Here is a 14,015-nt window from a genome sequence, read left to right on the forward strand (position 1 = left end):
TTCATATGAAAGACTTTGTAACTGAGTTTAATTGCTATGAGTTGTTTTATGTAATCTGATACCCAATTGATACTTTTTTAACAAGTTTTTATTTTTTGTTGAGATGGAGGTAGTAACAGTCGATCAAGTTGACGCTTTTGTGGAGGAAAATTATTTTGAAAAAGAAAGTAGCAGCAAATCGTCTTGGAAATTTTGTAACCACACAACTTTGCCACGCTCGGAAGTTGTATTTTTTGTGCAAATGTTTGTTTTTTTACTACTAATATCACTTTGTATTGTGAAGTTAACCGTGTTAAAACCAAATTGTGAAGAAACCTCAGTTTGGATATCCATATTGTCAAGTTAAGTTGGATATATTTTACCAACTCCAAGACTATGAATAAAATTATATCTACGCAAGATAGAGTCTTCACGGCCGTTGTAGGGCCCTCAGGTTGTGGCAAAACAAAGTTAATTTTCAAAATACTGAGTGGAAACACATTTTACCCAAAATTTAACCACATTATATTTTTATACCGAGAAAGGCAACAAATATACGTCAAAATGGAACAGAAACTTGGAGTTATTTTCAAAAAGTAAACCAATTTAGAATTTTTGAATAACCTTGAAAACTGTCTTTTGATAATCGACGACTCGTGCGAAGAAATTTATAACGACAAAGAATTTGTTAAGCTGGCCACTGCAGGTCGTCACAAAAAGATTAATGTTATTTACATAAAGCACAATCTTTATCAGCAGAGCAAGTGGTCTCGTACAATAGACTTGAACACATCACACATCATTCTGTTCAAATCAGCCCGCGATATTCAACATGTCGAATTGTTAGGCAAGCAGTTAAATCTTGTTAAATTTTTAAAACATTGCTATCAATTGGCAACGAAAGAACCATTTGGGCATTTGCTTATCGATCTTGATCCAAAAACTTCGGATTGTTTACGATACTGTTCAAATATTACTGAGCCAGGTCCTACAGTGTTCTACCTTCCATCTGATAAAGCAGAAACAACCCCTCTAAACAATGAAAGAGAAAAAATTATCTATACAGAAGCAAATGGTGCATTTGCAACCAAAAAAGTTAAGGAAATACCTGCGTAATTGTGATAGTGATGTTATACTGGTTGTATGTGAATGCCTTCACAATGTCTTGCTGGGTCATGTTAGAGTGAAAGTAAGAGACTTAGAAAAATACAGACACATATTTGAAAGTGTTCTCAAGAAAAAGTCATCAATAGATAAACGACGAGCGCTTTTTCTAGATTTCGAATTTATTCAACTCATTGTAAAATTTTGTTTCATCCTTTTGAGTTAAACCATGTCAATTGCTGAAGAGTTTATTTTGATTCCCAAAAATCAATATATGAAAGAGCAAACATATTCCTCACAAATTCTAAATGATCCCAGAGTTCAGCATAGAGGTGCTCAATTTTCGTTTTTGAACCGTATGCGACCAAATGAAAACACTAATAAAGAGTACCAGGAAATTTTAGATACACGGGAAACAATTGATCGCACTGAGTTGTCAAAAGTGAAAGCAGACAAAATTCTTCAAAATCTTAACGTTTTAGCGCCAGCGAAATTCACCAGGACGGAGAAAATAGTTAGCCTCATTAAAGAGTCAAAAAAAGTTGTTAGAGACGAAAATGAAAATTTCATTGTTGACGGAACAGCAACAGGAAAAAATGTCCCTATTTTTCTCTATGATTTGCAACAACCAACTAAAAAACTAAGTAATCCAGATTATTTTAAGATTCTTGAGGTTTTAAACATAAAAGAGGACTTGGTGATCAACAGAAATGCTAAAATTGCGATCCGGAAAAGAACTCAAAGAACAGCCAAACCAAAAAAGAAAAGGAAAACTATTTCGCCAAAAGGAATCAGGCACAAAGAAACCAATCAATTACTTACAGAAGAATCCTCAGACGCCGGAAGTGGTTTCGAAACTTCGAAGGAAGACAGAACTCAGCAAGAGGAGAAGAACTGGGAGTCTTTCGACGAATGAGAAAAAATTGCTTGAGTTGAAATATACGAAAGGTCCCGCAGCATATGGAAGCGTAAAAATTCTACAAAGAATCACAAACTTGAAACCAAGTAAAGTGAAATTGTTCCTGGAGGGCAAAAATGCCCACAAAAAGCATAAAAAATATAGAAAAAAATTTCCAACACTGAAGTTTATTGCCTACGATGTAAACGAAATTTGGTCGCTAGGCTTGGCTCATGTGGATAAATTAGCAAAAGAGAACAAAGATGTAAAAAATTTATTGGTTGCGGTGGACTGTCTCTCACGTTTTCTACGAGTCGAACCCTTAAAATCAAAGTACGCCACAACAACAGCAGATGCGTTTAAGAAAATGATAAGGAACAGGCGACCTAAAAAAGTGTGGGTAGATGCTGGTACAGAACTTAAGGGCTCTTTCAGCACTCTATGTCAGAAAAATGAAATTGAAGTTGATAAAATTTTCAGCGAGAAAAAATCAACATTTGCGGAAAGAAATATACGATCGCTCAAAAATCTGATATACAAGTATTTAGAGGACAAATGGACATACTCGTATATTAATCAATTGCAGAGCTTTGTACAAACCATTAACTCTAGAGTCAACAGAGTAACGAAATTTGCGCCGAATGAAGTGACAAAGAAAGACGTTCCTTAGTTGATATCATTATTTTTTAATGATTCAGCAAATCTAGTTTGCCGACCAAAGTTTTACGTTGGGGACTTTGTGCGAATATCAAAAGAGGATCTTCCTTTTAGAAAAGGATACAAGCTAACATTTACCAACGAAGTTTTTGAGATTTACGATATACCTACAACAAATCCTCCTACTTATAGTCTCATTGACTTATCCCAGGAGCCAGTCAAGGGAAAATTTTATGAATTAGAGTTGGTCAAAGTTAGAGACAACAGTAGTGAAACAACAAAACATGAATGAATTCACGGTTCACTTAGTTTCATCAGCCTCTATGAATATTTTTCCTCAAAACACCTTGTCCTCATTCAAAATTTATTTCAATGAAGAAATTAATTTGGAGGGGGATTGGCGAGTTGCACTAAGTGAAATTATCTTCCCGGCAAAAATAAATCAAGTGAACAAAAGTGATTTAAAGATATTTTCTTCTGAAGGCCTTAAGTTTTATGAGAAAAGTTTTCCATTTGATGCTGTCTCCAGACCATACGGTGGAGAAAGAGCTATTATTGGAACTGGTTCCTATGAAAACAGTGACCATCTTTTGAGATCCTTAAAAACAGCTACTGGATTGCCTCATTTTGACTTTCAATTTAACAAAATCAACGGAGTTTTATTCCTCTTTTTTGGTAAAAACGAAGGAATTACTTTTCCAGATAACGAAACTCCAAGCATACTAGGTTTAAACGGTTTTCATGATGGGTCTGGTTATCATATTGGATACAAGATGTTGGACACTTTTGAAAATCTGACAATGGCTGATGACGAAGAAAAAACTTTTGTTGGCGATTATCCCTTTGATTTGTCTGCAGGGAAGCAACTGATTTTTATTTACGTTAACATAATTGAGTATCAATACGTAGGTGATACTAAATCTCCTCTTATTCGAGTCAATGATTCAAGACAACGCCTGAAAAACGGTAGCCCCTGCGAAATAGAGCCAACGCACAGAATTGTCTTCAGCAACCTGGAATACAAAAAGTTATTATCAAAAAATTTTCAGTCAATTGAAATTCAATTGCGGACAGAAACTGGAGAATTAGTTCCATTTGCTGGAACAGGAAAAGTTATTTTGACTTTAATTTTTTAAAAAATCGACTAAATGGAAGACTACTATCAACAGCAATCGGTGTCACCATACTTTTCAGGACACTATCGTCAACGAGGAAGCGGTTTTGGGGCTTTAGAAGCAGGTATTGGCAGAGCGGCATTACCGATTGCAAGAAAGTTTCTTTGGCCTGTAGCCAAAAAGATTGGACGTGAATTAATTGTTCAAGCAGCTCCTGAGCTGGTAGAGGTTGTTACAAAGAAAAAGTCTCCAAAACAAGCATTAAAATCGACTGTGCAAAAAACTGTGAGAAAACAAGTGGGCGGATCAAAAAGAATACGTAAATTAAAAACCAACGGTGAAAACCCAAAACAAGGCATTCGTAAGAAGAAGCCCTTGACGAGAAGTCGGTCAAATTTCTTTTCTAAAGTTCAAAATGATAACTAATTTACTGCCCGCAGAGGCAACACACACCACACTTGATTTGTTTGAAAAACAGCCTCTGCTTATTACTTTTGACAATGCTTTTACTCAAAAAGTCGGACCATCATATTCACCGGACGAACCAATGCTTGAGTTTGAAGTTTTGGGCGATAGAAACAAATTCATAGATTTACAGAAACTTCTCCTCGAAATTAAATGTAAAATCTCCCGAAACAATGACGGCGATTTAAGAACAGGAACTGATGCTACAAATACAGACGCGCCATACTTTAGCAACAACGCATTGCATTCTTTATTTTCAGAATGCACTGTATCTGCTAACGGTGTTAAAATTTCCAATACAAACGGAAATTATGCTCACAAAGCATTCATTGAAACGGAATTTTCTTCAGGAAAAACTGCAAGAAACACATTGCTTGTTTGTCAGGGATATTATTACGAGGATGAGCCAGCTAAAATTGATGGCGCCGACGGTCGCGCGGACGACGTAGCGGCCAGAAAAGCTCTTGTTGCTAATTCCCAGGAAAACTATTTTATTGGAAAGCCGGCGAGTGATATTTTAACTTGTGATAAACACTTACTTAGTGGTGTTACTCTGCGAATTTCATTTAGAAGTTCTACAAATGATTTTGCTGTAGTCAAACAATCAGAGTCAAACAAACATTACAAAGTCAAAATAATTGAAGCTAATCTCTACGTTAGAAAAATGACAATAGCGGATCATGTTTTGACGGCAATTGAGAAAACTCTACTAAAAACACCTGCCGTGTATCGCTATACAGAAGTACTGCCGCGAACGTTTTTAGCTACAACTGGAATAAGAAGTTGGAGCCATGAGGATATTTTCTCGAAGGAACCTGTAAGGCGTTTGATAATTGTAATGGCAACAAATCAAGCATACCTCGGAACTAATCGCACAAATCCTTTTCACTACCAGAAATTCGACTTGAGCCAAATTGTTGTTTATCGAAATGGTCAACCTATTGTTGGAACTCCTGTCTCAACAACTTTCAACCACCGCATTTATTTCAATACTCTAGAAGCCCTAGATTTTCTTGACAAAGGTGGGCATGGCAAAACTCTGGACAATTATCCCAATCACTTTATTCTAGCTTTTGATTTAACATCAACGCAAGAGGCTTCTCATGATTTCATTCATCCAGAACTTACAAATTGCTCAATTTCAGTTCAACTTACATTTGACGGAGCATTGGCAGCCAACGTAGAAATTCTATTTCTTGGTGAAAGAAGCTCAACATTCTATGTTAATTCGGAACGAAAGACGACAAAAAACTCGATTATCACCTACCCCACAGATGGATAGTGATGAATTACGCTATTTGTTGGGAAAGTGTATTCATTTGAAGCATTATTTTTATGGAGTTTTTGCCGCGGACAATTTCCCAAGGTTAACAAGAGAAGGATTTATCATAGTCAATGTTTCACCGTCGCAACATGCAGGAAGTCATTGGATGGTTCTTTTGTTTCACAAAAACAAAGTTTATTTCGCAGATCCGCTTGGAATCCCGATACAAAACTACCAATTATTGTATTGCCGACTGTTAAAATTTTACAATGAAGTAACTCAAATACTCAAACTTAAGCGAGTTCAAAATCAAAACTCAAAACTTTGTGAACTTTTTTGCATTTATATTGAACATGTGATGTTTGGTTATAAATATCCTTTGATGTTGAATATGAACGATAATGATTTGCTACGTTTTGCTAACCATATGCTCTAACATTTTTTAATTAACTTTTTTTGCTCAATTCTTTCTTCAAAGACAAGAGAACAAGACAATTGTTAATTAAAAGATTTCAATTCCACACCTTGTCTCTATTTCTGGGTGAAAGAAGCTCAACATTCTATGTTAATTTGGAACGAACGATGACAAAAAACTCGATTATCACCTACCCCACAGATGGATAGTGATGAATTACGCTATTTGTTGGGAAAGTGTATTCATTTGAAGCATTATTTTTATGGAGTTTTTGCACTTTTTTGTGAACTTTTTTGCGTTTATATTGAACATGTGATGTTTGGTTATAAATATCCTTTGATGTTGAATATGAACGATAATGATTTGCTACGTTTTGCTAACCATATGCTCTAACATTTTTTAATTAACTTTTTTTGCTCAATTCTTTCTTCAAAGACAAGAGAACAAGACAATTGTTAATTAAAAGATTTCGATTCCATATTAAAATTTATCAAAATCAAACTATTATCAACATGCAAACAATCATAGCCACTATTTAATATATCAAGTATTTTGAAAAGCTCACCGTACATACCACCATTATAAATACTATAAAATCTATCAATAGTGCAAGTAGGTAAAAAGTCAGTTTGCGTTTGAACATCCTGTGTCATTAGCACGTTTACATTTGGTAATTTTTTCTTAGAAACTGAAACAGCTAGATTGTGCTGATCGTTGTAACTGACTGCCTCTTGAAGTTTTTCCATCACTTCGCCATAATGCACTATGTGAGAAGACCCCCGAATGAGCAATTGAAAACAAGTGAAGAGACATGGTATTGTATATGGTTTAGAAGAAGTATCCTTGAAGGACTGCGGTAATTGATCAACAGCAGCAATGACATGGTAATGAAATTGTTGTATTTTGCAATGATCTTCATTTTTGTGCTGGCTGTATGCGAAGTTTTTTGTAAGATTAGAATCAAATTGAGGCTCACTATTGCAAATAAAATATCAAAAAAGTTTTTGGAATTGTCGAAAATATTCAGGTGTACGCTCAAACATTGCTTCAACCATTTTTATTTGCTATTTAATTCTCTGTATCACTCTCGGAGGCTTTTTTTGGTTTTTTGAATCTGCAGCTACGATTTTGACCATTCGTTTCTAAACTGGAACCAGGCTGTAACTTCCTTTTGCCAGAGCTGATCTGCTCGTTCGCAAAATTTGAGAGAGCTGTTTTTCTAATAGCATCTATATTTTCTCCCACTTGCTCCAATTCCTGCATAGAGAGTGTGAGTTTTTGGTTGAAACGAAACTCGTTGTCTCCGTTCTCTTTTTTGAAAAGTTTCAGCGATAATAAAGTTCCAGTATTTTCATATGTTTTCACACAGGCAACTACATATCGTTTTTCAGAACGCGCTATATCGTGATAAAAATCAAAGTAATCTTGAGACGACGACATACTACTTTCTTTTTAAATACAAACTCAAATTTGTGACCACACCGTGTCTTTGATAATAAAACAATACGTGTTCAAACGTGTGCAAGACGATAATAAAGGCTAAACTCGACTGACCAATCAGAGAAGCGGAGACGACCACACGGAATTGCTTATGGTAAAAGAGACCACACCTTGTCTTTGATAATAAAACAATAAGTGTTCAAACACCTGCAAGACGGTGATAAAGCTTAAACTCGACTGACCAATCAGAGAAGCGGAGACGACCACACTGAATTGCTTATGGTAATAAAAGAGACCACACCTTGTCTTTGATAAAAAAAGTACGTATTCAAACACGTGCAAGACGATAATACAAACTAAACTCGACTGACCAATCAGAAAAGCGGAGACGACCACACTGAATTGCTTATGGTAATAAAAGAGACCACACCTTGTCTTTGATAATAAAAAAATACGTGTTCAAACACGTGCAAGACGATAATAAAGGCTAAACTCGACTGACCAATCAGAGAAGAGGAGACGACCACACTGAATTGCTTATGGTAATAAAAGAGACCACACCTTGTCTTTGATAATAAAAAAATACGTGTTCAAACATGTGCCAGACAGTAATAAAGCCTAAACCCGACTGACCAATCAGAGAAGCTGAGACGACCACACTGAATTGCTTATGGAAATGAAAGACATATGTTGGCACATGTAGTAGACATAATAATTCCTAAAACTCGGCCAACCAATCACAAAAGCCTAGAACAAAACTTGCAAAACAAACAAAAATCAAACACATATTTTGTCATATGCACCAGTCTAAAATTAATCTTCAGTCAGCTTTCAACCAATCACAGGTCGGAAAAAACAAGTGCAGATTAGATAAAAATTGATAAACACTGTAGACATACAGCTTTAGTTAGGTTATTGTTAGTGCTATGAAGATTTTTGGAGAACAAAAACAGAACGGGAAAACTGTTTATTAATGTAAAGAAAAAATTAGAATATCATTCATAAAAAAATAGAAGTTAGTTTTCTTAAGTATTTAAGGGAAATAGACTGCTCATTCTATCATTTTGCCTAAGTTACGCCTAAGGTTCAGTCGGACATCAGTTTTTCCCGTTAAAATTTTGTCATTTTTATAGTTTTCCCCAAGTTTTACACTATATTACGTGATCACATTTGCATTGTCCCTCAAACACCTTTTTTCATATATTACCGGTCTGCACTTGTTGTCATTTACAATGCAAAACAGTGTGTGCATAATGGAATTGCTTTTTGAGGAAGTATTTTGCATAAAATTGTTCAAAAACAACAATTTTTACTCTAAAAATACACTATTTTTTTGTCGATTTTTAACTCTCCCGTCATACAATTATGGTACATGAATTGCTTTACCGCACATTTTCAAACACTTTTTCAGTACTTTTTTGGAACATTTCATATAGTTTCGAGCATTTGTTTTGTCCATTTCATACGTATACTTCTTCTCATTTTCTGCAAAGTTGCATTCTTTTCACCTTGGATGCTGCAAATTTCTTATCAGACACAATAATTCTCAATTTGGAGCCCTGGCACTTAAATTTTATTGGTTTTCTAATCTGCCCACACTCCCTAATCTGGGTCAACATATGGGCAATAAAACTATCAAATTAAAACCAGATGTTGGATCAAAACCAGATGTTGGATCAAAACTACCAAAATTTGACTCCATTTTGGTTTAAATGTAGTTATATTACATAAAACTTATCAAGAGATTGGAATAATGAAAAGGTTAGTAAATTTTCTGTCTTTTGAAGACCCATGAATAGTCTTTTTGACTAAAAAAGGGTTTAAGAATTTTTAAATTTTAAAACCAACTTAAGGGACCCCCAAACATTGCAAAATTTTCACAAGAGTTTCAATAACTCCAGAAAACTCAGAAATTTTAACAAGTTTTTATTCCCCGCACAAAATAGCTGGAAAAATCGTAAGTTTTTGCCCACCGAACAAATTCGGCAAAAATTTCACAAGATTTTCTCACCGCACAAAATTGACAAAAATTTTACAAGTTTTTGTCCCCCACAAATTTGAGAAAATTTTACAAGTTTCTGTCCCCGGCACAAATCGAGAAAATTTTTACAAGTTTTTGTCCCCCGGCAAAATTGAGAGACAAAATTTTTCGACCTCAAAAATGTACCGCACGATTTGTCACGGCTGGGGACGTCCCCACCCGTGACAAAACGTTATGCACGATTTGTCACGGGGGGGACGTCCCCCCGTGACAATACGTGCATTTTAGTATACTACTCACAGTATCTCTTGCCAGAGATAAAATATCTTATCAAAAACTTGAAATACAAAATTTCATGGTGATTCTTGATAAGATCTTGGTAAGAAATTATGAGATAAACCAAAATAAAGTTGTCGTCTCGATCAGGAGTAACAAAAGTTTTATTATTTTAGTAATTGCATTCCAAAGGGCCTTTATGTACAAAAATTCACACTTAATTAGAGTCCGGATTCGTATGAAATTTCAAAAGTCTACCAACACAGATAAGCTGGTATGAGTTAATTAACACCTTAAGTAAGAACCAGATTCTCCCCTGGCCGTATATGGCAAGTATTAGTGCAGTTTTGTTGCACAAAACATATTGTTCTCCCTAATTGAGAACGCGAAATTGATATCTACAAGGCGGACTGGCGAGTTGGTCTATGATCATCATTTGTTGTGGGAAGGTTGAACTTATTGCCTGAAATCATGGTTTTTGTACACTGACAATTTTGTGATATTATCCAAGTTGAGCCACAATTCAGCATCATTTCAGAAACAACAGACAAAAAAATCAGTCTTTTCTATTGAAGCTTCGACTCAAACTCCTAAGTTATCTACTTTGCAATATGTCACATACTCCCTCTATTAGGGATATGTTCGTCGAAGGGATAGATTCACCGAAATTTTTGGGCCGTTTGTTTTATGTGCTTGAAATTCCCGTTGCCCTTGAAGGGTGTTCTTTTTCAGGAATTTTCAGGAAATTTTAGGAACTTTTAGGTTGTTTTCAGCTGATGCCGCATCAATGTCTTCTATATTGCTCTAAGCTTGTGATTCAGTAGATTGCTGATCAGTAGATTCAGTCTTCATATCATCAGTTTAAGTCGTGCAATTTGTTTATCACTAACAAGCCCTCTGTTGTTTGAGTTATAAGTTGGATGAATCGAATTTTCATTCCTGATTGAATAATGAAGGCGGATGCAATTGTCGATGAACTTCTTGTTGCCTTGAAGAGGATTGGTCTCACTTTCAGTCTCAGCATTATTTCCACAGGAGTTTTGCACCTCGTACTTGAAGTCTTCCAATGTGTCACTAAAGTTCGCTGTAGGAAAGCGCCAAGTGACACAATCAAATTTGGACTACAGTCATGAATTGGCCGTTTTGCTTTTTGCATCACTCGCTCAGAAAGTCTATTTGCTATTGGACGGTAGATCTTTGAATGAAACGTTTTGATTTTCAGTGGCTCACAGCGCTATATTAGTTCACCGGAAATTAATCTTAAGACAATTGTCTGACGCCAACGTTTTCGATAGCCCAAATGATGAAATGATGCAAAGATTTGACTCAAAAACACTTTCATTGCTTTTTTTCCCACAAATAAAGCTTCCATTCAAACTGACACCGCGTCTAATGTTACTAGGACGTTATCTTGGTCCATAAAATAACCCCAGTCCATATGGAGTTGTTTCTCAACTTCTGCTCCGGATCAAGCAAATACTGATTCCTCAGGTTAGGCCTATAAAATTGGCATTTTTCAAACTTAAAAACTTGTCAAAATTTGGGTTGATTGATGCCTAGCCATGTGGCTATAACGAGGATTGCTAATTCTTCTGCATTTTTGATGGCGGCTCCCATGAGCTTTATCCATCGTTTACAGGTCTTATTTTGGTTGGAAGAAAAGTTAAAAAGACCAAAAAAAGACGATTCCGTTAGGGTTGTTAGAAAATCTTTCTGTTTTCCGAAATTTTTCTCGGCTTCTGAGAATGTTTCAGTTGCAGTTTTTTTTTACTATTGATGACCTCTTGCGAGAATTGATCGAATTTCAGTTCTGATGTCTGATTGAGTTACCACGTCAGATTGTACAAAAAGGATGTTGTTCGACGCCAAGCAGAGGCTCAATCACCGTCGTTTTGGTTATCAAAATCTGATCCACTGGAAATTGTTCCAGCGCTTACTATTATTAAGACATCAGATTGGTCCTTTAAAAAACCCTGTCCATATTGAATCAGTCTCAAACTTCTGATTCCGATCAAGTTGATTTTTCCCCGGGCTAGGCCTGTATTCTGGGCATTTTTCACACTTACTAATTTATCCAAAAGTATATACACTGACAAGGGGCCACCACGTTATCATTAGGACTGCTAATCCTGCTATATTTGTTGTGGTTGCCCTCATGAGCTTTGACCATCATTTACAAGCCTTAATTTTGTTGAAAAAAAATATTCAACAATACGAAATATATTTCCCGGAAGGAAAATTAGAAAATTTTTCTGTTTTCCGAATCTTTACTTCCTGTTTCTAAGACTGTTTCCATATGCAGTTTATTTCACTTTTGATGACCTTTTGCAACAGTCAATTCCAACTTTGTTTTGGTGTCTGATTGAGTTATTACGTCAGATTTTAAAAAAAGGATGTGGTTCGAGGCCCAGCAGAGACTCGGTCAACGTTTTTGTTGTTATCAAAGACTAGTCTGCTCTAGTCGGTCCCTTTCTTTACTGTTACTAATTCATCGCCTTAATCCATAAATTGACCGAGTTCATATTGAGTCCTACCCAAATTTCTGCTTTTTGTAAATTGAATAGGTTTCCCCAGGCTAGACCTGGATTCTAGGATCTGTTTTCACTTACTAATTAATCGAAGAAGTTCTTACTGATGCCGGGCCTCTAGGACTTCATTAGATCTGTTGTTTTGGTCGCATTTTCTTTGCGGTGGGTACACCATATTCTTTAGCCAACAACAAGTCTGAAATTTTGTGAAATGAAAGGTACAACATCACGAAAGTTGATTCCGCATTGAAATGTTGGAATATTGCTCTATTTAGCAATTGATTTCTCTGCTTCTAAGCCCTGTTTCCAGTTGCAGTTTTTTAAAAAATTCTTTTGATGAAAATATCGATCAGTCGATTCTAATGTAGTTGTGTTCTGAAATCTGATTGTACTACCCTGTCCGCCAGTACAGAAAACATCTTTTTCAATGAAACGCAGACTCGATCATTGTCATTGTTGTTATCAAATTCCAGTTTGCGAGAGTGTTGGTCTACGGACGTGTATTTCAATCGGAAGTCAAATCCCATTGCTGCTTTTGCCCATTTTGTGATTCCTGCTGGTGCTCATATCGAATTTAACCATCTGGTAGGAGGAAATTCTTGAGAGGATTTTTGACACTCTGTAGAGTGTTTTGAACAAATAACCACATAGACAAACGCAAACACGTTCAATCAACATAGGGATAGTTCTCTTTGGCCTCTGGCAATTTCCAGGAGACGTAGAACAGGATGTCCCTCCTGTGGAAAGTCCACGCCTGTTACTTTTTTCTGAGACGTCTGTTTCTACAGTTGACTTAATTTTTAAGCTGTAGGAATGAATAAATGATGAGACAATAACTCGTTTTGATAGTTTCAAAAACAGTTTGCGCCTCTTTTTCCATTCTAAAGAAGTGTTTTCCCTTTTTGTTCAGGGTTAACACATCTGAAGCAAAATCTGGAGCCATTTGACTGTAAAAAAAGGCCGAATTGACATGAGGCTCAAGTTCTTTCAAGTTTGATTGTAGTTTTGCATTACTGATCTACTCAACGAGGTTAGGATTGGTTGCTATGCTTTCTTTAGAAAGGGAGTCACCAAGAAAACTGATGTTTGAGACTGGTTTTGAGTTTGAATTTGTCTGGTTGATGGTGAACTTTTTTCTCAAGTAGTCTACATGTGACTGCAAGCAGCCGTTTATCATATTCTCCTTCGTTGTTCCGTATACCAATACACTTTCCTGAAAGATGTTCGCTCACATAATTTCTTTGAGAATTGTAATAATGTAATTCTGGAAGATTAATAAGGAGTACTGCAATCAAAGAGGTAGCATGCACATCTCGATCAACCTTGTGTTATCTGTTAATATTTCGATTGCAACCTTGCCAACTTCAATTCGAAAGAATGCGTCCTAGAGATCAATTTTCACAAGGTATGGGGCCCCATCGAGGTTATGGAAGATGTTTGGTATTGCATGCTCCTTATACATAAGTTTGCCTTTAGTGTGAAGTTTTAGGTCCACACACCCCTTTAGAACACCCTTTATCTCTCCCTTCCTACTACTGGTGATGTTTTAAACAAACTCCTTTTTGCTGTGCCGCATCATCCTCTCAAGTGTCTCTTTGATCCATTCTGGTAAAAGTTAATGCAATTTCTTGTCTTTCAGAAATTTAGCTGTGTTCCGGTAATGATTTTTACATGCCATTGGTTTGCTTTTGTTACAGATAATCTCTCATCGCACACGGTGTTGATATTTTCTCACGGTAGTATGTCTCCGACAAGTAGCGCAAATGCAAAATTTTTCGGATTGAACAATCTCTTGTTTTTGTTGCTTATATTCTCATCTGCTCCCCTCAAAGTGACCTTTTACTGATCCCATAAGCAACCGCTAATGAACGTCATGGGCCTCGAGATTTAAAC

This window comes from Convolutriloba macropyga, chromosome 12 (assembly GCF_964194025.1).
Source record: "Convolutriloba macropyga chromosome 12, txConMacr16.3, whole genome shotgun sequence".
NCBI classification, from domain to species: Eukaryota; Metazoa; Xenacoelomorpha; order Acoela; family Convolutidae; genus Convolutriloba; species Convolutriloba macropyga.